General features: G+C 44.6%; 2 non-coding genes across 2 annotated transcripts; both read right to left on the bottom strand.

Moving 5' to 3' along the window:
* Nucleotides 1–676: 676 nt before the first annotated feature.
* Nucleotides 677–795, bottom strand: LOC138361245 (5S ribosomal RNA). The gene has a single exon (XR_011226872.1). It is a non-coding gene; the product is annotated as a 5S ribosomal RNA (ribosomal RNA).
* A 3,655-nt stretch (nt 796–4,450) lies between these two features.
* LOC138361244 (5S ribosomal RNA) lies at nt 4,451–4,569 on the bottom strand. The gene has a single exon (XR_011226871.1). It is a non-coding gene; the product is annotated as a 5S ribosomal RNA (ribosomal RNA).
* Between the last annotated feature and the right edge of the window lie 1,128 nt (nt 4,570–5,697).

Here is a 5,697-nt window from a genome sequence, read left to right as displayed (position 1 = left end):
GTTAGGGGGTTTTCGGTTAGATGTGGTGGTGGTGATTGGTGGTGGTGGTGATTGGTGGTGATTGGTGGTGATTGGTGGTGGTGGTGGTGGTGGTAGTAGGTGGGAGTTGGGGGTGGGGGGGGTGGGGGGGGGGGTGGGGGAGGGAAGGGGAGGGGAATGATGGTCTGTGGATTCCTTCTCCGTACCCTTTACATATAAGCAAAAATATGCCTTCTTGTGGGTATAGAAACATTAACACAAATTATATCAGTAACTGATATTGTAGCCTTTTAAACAGAAAAGATTTGTACATACAAATACTTTTTAATTATCATTTATTTGTGGAAATGGCATTTACGTCATTAAATTGATACCTCAGCATCAAGCTAGTGTCCTGCAGCAGTGGTCCAGTGGTAAAGTGTATATAAGTGATGCGTATTCTTGGAGTTGCGAGTTCAAACCCGGATTAAGCTATATATATATATATATATATATATACAACATGTTTTGTTTTGGTTGTTTGTTTTTGTATAAAGCCTCACACAATATCTATATTAAGCGAGTTTGTTTTAAACATGACATACATATTAATTCATTTTACCAGGCCTTATTCCACACAACTCCGTGAATTTCCCGTGGAGCCAGCCATTCAAACAAAAACAAACGAAACAAAACAAAACAAAACAAAAAACATTATTGCCAACAGCATTTGGTGTTCCCAGGCGGTCACCCATCCAAGTACTAACCAAACCCAACGTTGCTTAACTTCGCTGATCGGACGAGAAGCGGTGTTCTCAACGTGGTGTGGCCGTTGGCATGAGACTGCCTACACATTGTGGCTAATAACCAACTCTTTTAAGTCATCGCGGCAGGATACGGACCTGCTTGTGGTGTCTTAATGGTAATTGTATCCTAACATATTTTTGTCTCCTTGGCATGGATATTTAACATCGTTTATTCAGTCTTGGGTTTATGTTCTTTCGCCATTTACAGACATTTTACATCTACCTACTTCCTCAGCCTGCCCTGCCAATTTCTAATGAATTTGTGGATTTTCTTTTGTAATACAAACATGTGTGTGCTCATCTGCTCTTCAGTTTTTATGATATTTGTCTCATCTGTCCTGCTTTATGATACTTTTACAAAGAACATGAACAAATGCTTCTATTTTAGAGAAGATATGGGATCCAGGTTTCGGAGCCGTAAAACCAACCGTCGTGATTGGTGGACGAGTTGCCAGGTTGCAGCTTCTGTACCGTGCCGGCACATAAATAGGTTCGGCTCAAGCGGCGGCAGCATCATTCCCCCGTGACTGTCTGAGCGTCTCTCATCACCTTGGTTGGTTCATCATCATCATGGTAGAAGCAAAGCCTACCAAGAAGGCTGCGGCTGCTGCTGCTGCTGTGGTGGCCACCACCAGGAAACCTCGCGTCCAGGTTGCTCACCCGAAAACTAGTCAAATGGTTCTAGCCGCGGTCGCAGCACTCAAAGACCGTAAGGGCTCGTCTCTACAAGCAATCAAGAAGTACGTTGTTGCCAACAACAAAGTCGAGGCTGCCAAGATCGCCATTTACATCCGAAGATTTCTCAAGAAAGCAGTGGCTGACGGCATTCTTGTTCAGACCAAGGGAAGTGGAGCTAGTGGATCATTCAAGCTGGCCGTAGCAGAGAAGAGGGCCGTTCTAACTCCCAAGAAAGCCACCACAACCAAGAAACCATCTACAGCAGCAAAGAAGGCCGTGGTAACTCCCAAGAAAGCCGCCACAAGCAACAAACCACCTACAGCCTTGAAAAAGAAGCAGCAGCAGCAGCTTGTTGTTGGGAACAAAAAGCCCAAAATAAAGAGAGCTTCAAAATCTCCCAAACCACCCAAGGCAAAGAAAGCTGTCAAAAAAACAACAAAGGCAAAATAAACGACGACATGCAAGCAGCATGAATACACATGACAATAAACATCCAGGCCTCCCCCCCTCAGTGGAGGGGCCTCATATGATTCCAAAAAAGAGTTTAGTTTTGTAGACAAATAAATCATTACTTTTGGGGTAGATTTACTCTGTATATTATATATATATATATATATATATATATATATATATATATATATATATATATATATATATATATATATATATATATATATATATATTAATACTTGTGAACCAGAATATGTTTGAGCAGCAGCGATCGTGCCTGCCATTGGCCGAAGTGCAACAATTCAAATAATTTAAAGGGCCTGCTCGGGTATATAAGAGAGGCTGGGAGACTGGGGCCGGTGGTGGGTGATGGGTGATGAGTGATGGTGTGGTGTGGTGTGGTGTGGTGTGGTGTGGTGTTGTTAAGAGTTGATTTACGGCCAGCCAGCCAGCCAGCCAGCCAGCCAGCTGCAGCCAAGGCAGGGCAAGGCAAGGCAAGGCAAGGCAAGGCAAGGCAGGCAGGCAGGCAGGCAGGCAGGCAGGCAGGCAGGCAGGCAGGCAGGCAGGCAGCCAGGCAGCCAGGCAGCCAGACAGGCAGGCAGGCAGGCAGGCAGGCAGGCAGGCAGGCAGGCAGGCAGGCAGGCAGGCAGGCAGCCAGGCAGGCAGGCAGGCAGGCAGGCAGGCAGGCAGGCAGGCAGGCAGCCAGGCAGCCAGGCAGCCAGCCAGGCAGGCAGGCAGGCAGGCAGGCAGCCAGCCAGGCCAGCCAGCCAGCCAGCCAGCCAGCCAGCCAGCCAGCCAGCCAGCCAGCCAGCCAGCCAGCCAGCCAGCCAGCCAGCCAGCCAGCCAGCCAGCCAGCCAGCCAGCCAGCCAGCCAGCCAGCCAGCCAGCCAGCCAGCCAGCCAGCCAGCCAGCCAGCCAGCCAGCCAGCCAGCCAGCCAGCCAGCCAGCCAGCCCACTCCCACTTTGTATTTATATGCATTCAATTTATATTCAAACATTATATATGTTAAGGGCCTTGTTTTAGTGTTTATTTTAAAAATGACAAACATCGAGTCATTTTACCAGTCCTTTAGCGTTAACGGTGATGCATTTTAAAACTGAACATAAATCGCCTTTTCTGGATATATCAAATATCGAATCCGCTTAATGTGCCTACAATTCAATCATTCAAAAAATACATAATTTACATCAAGCCTTTTCATAGAACAGACAATAAGATTTGTACATGCAAAATAAAAAAAAAAATCCTTTAAGTTATCAATACAATGTGAGAAAACTTTACTTTTATAACTAAAGTTGCACAATTATACCAACTCTATGGTGGCTGGGTTGTAAGGTGTGTGGCTGGTGTTTTGGAAGTCGCGAGTTCAAACGACCCAATGGGAATAATACTTTTTTTTTTTTGCCATACAATCTTCCTAATACTATTATGTAGGTTTGTGTGTGTGTTTTTTTTATTCATTCTTTGGTTTTATAGATGACATACATATTGACTTCCTTTTACCGGTCCTTAATTAGGCTCTGGGGAAGCAATGGTGGTGGTGGTGGTGGTGGTGGTGGTGCATTTAAAACTAAACCAAAAATCACCAGTTCTGGACGCGTCAAATATCATATCCGCTTAATGTGTCTACAACCTAATTACTTAAAACTACACTATTTAATTCATTCATATCATGTGCATATTGGTCATTATGCTCATACAACCGACATCAAAATTTATTTTTCATTATTAGAATCATACATTTCATCAAGTAATACAGATACAAAGAGATTTTCTTTCTGAGAAGACCGTTAGTATTGGCTTGCAGGCAGGCAGGCAGGCAGGCATTTGAGGGTTATTATTTCGCCTGTTGAATTGGGGGGAGGGTTGATGTGTTAGGGGGTTTTCGGTTAGATGTGGTGGTGGTGATTGGTGGTGGTGGTGATTGGTGGTGATTGGTGGTGATTGGTGGTGGTGGTGGTGGTTGGTAGTAGGTGGGAGTTGGGTGGGGGTGGGGGGGTGGGGGGGGGGGGGTGGGGGAGGGAAGGGGAGGGGAATGATGGTCTGTGGATTCCTTCTCCGTACCCTTTACATATAAGCAAAAATATGCCTTCTTGTGGGTATAGAAACATTAACACAAATTATATCAGTAACTGATATTGTAGCCTTTTAAACAGAAAAGATTTGTACATACAAATACTTTTTAATTATCATTTATTTGTGGAAATGGCATTTACGTCATTAAATTGATACCTCAGCATCAAGCTAGTGTCCTGCAGCAGTGGTCCAGTGGTAAAGTGTATATAAGTGATGCGTATTCTTGGAGTTGCGAGTTCAAACCCGGATTAAGCTATATATATATATATATATATATATATACAACATGTTTTGTTTTGGTTGTTTGTTTTTGTATAAAGCCTCACACAATATCTATATTAAGCGAGTTTGTTTTAAACATGACATACATATTAATTCATTTTACCAGGCCTTATTCCACACAACTCCGTGAATTTCCCGTGGAGCCAGCCATTCAAACAAAAACAAACGAAACAAAACAAAACAAAACAAAAAACATTATTGCCAACAGCATTTGGTGTTCCCAGGCGGTCACCCATCCAAGTACTAACCAAACCCAACGTTGCTTAACTTCGCTGATCGGACGAGAAGCGGTGTTCTCAACGTGGTGTGGCCGTTGGCATGAGACTGCCTACACATTGTGGCTAATAACCAACTCTTTTAAGTCATCGCGGCAGGATACGGACCTGCTTGTGGTGTCTTAATGGTAATTGTATCCTAACATATTTTTGTCTCCTTGGCATGGATATTTAACATCGTTTATTCAGTCTTGGGTTTATGTTCTTTCGCCATTTACAGACATTTTACATCTACCTACTTCCTCAGCCTGCCCTGCCAATTTCTAATGAATTTGTGGATTTTCTTTTGTAATACAAACATGTGTGTGCTCATCTGCTCTTCAGTTTTTATGATATTTGTCTCATCTGTCCTGCTTTATGATACTTTTACAAAGAACATGAACAAATGCTTCTATTTTAGAGAAGATATGGGATCCAGGTTTCGGAGCCGTAAAACCAACCGTCGTGATTGGTGGACGAGTTGCCAGGTTGCAGCTTCTGTACCGTGCCGGCACATAAATAGGTTCGGCTCAAGCGGCGGCAGCATCATTCCCCCGTGACTGTCTGAGCGTCTCTCATCACCTTGGTTGGTTCATCATCATCATGGTAGAAGCAAAGCCTACCAAGAAGGCTGCGGCTGCTGCTGCTGCTGTGGTGGCCACCACCAGGAAAACCTCGCGTCCAGGTTGCTCACCCGAAAACTAGTCAAATGGTTCTAGCCGCGGTCGCAGCACTCAAAGACCGTAAGGGCTCGTCTCTACAAGCAATCAAGAAGTACGTTGTTGCCAACAACAAAGTCGAGGCTGCCAAGATCGCCATTTACATCCGAAGATTTCTCAAGAAAGCAGTGGCTGACGGCATTCTTGTTCAGACCAAGGGAAGTGGAGCTAGTGGATCATTCAAGCTGGCCGTAGCAGAGAAGAGGGCCGTTCTAACTCCCAAGAAAGCCACCACAACCAAGAAACCATCTACAGCAGCAAAGAAGGCCGTGGTAACTCCCAAGAAAGCCGCCACAAGCAACAAACCACCTACAGCCTTGAAAAAGAAGCAGCAGCAGCAGCTTGTTGTTGGGAACAAAAAGCCCAAAATAAAGAGAGCTTCAAAATCTCCCAAACCACCCAAGGCAAGAAAGCTGTCAAAAAAACAACAAAGGCAAAATAAACGACGACATGCAAGCAGCATGAATACACAT

The sequence above is a fragment of the Procambarus clarkii genome, unplaced genomic scaffold (assembly GCF_040958095.1).
Source record: "Procambarus clarkii isolate CNS0578487 unplaced genomic scaffold, FALCON_Pclarkii_2.0 HiC_scaffold_267, whole genome shotgun sequence".
NCBI classification, from domain to species: Eukaryota; Metazoa; Arthropoda; class Malacostraca; order Decapoda; family Cambaridae; genus Procambarus; species Procambarus clarkii.
Note: the sequence above shows the minus strand (reverse complement) of the source record. Positions and strands in the feature narration are given on the sequence as shown.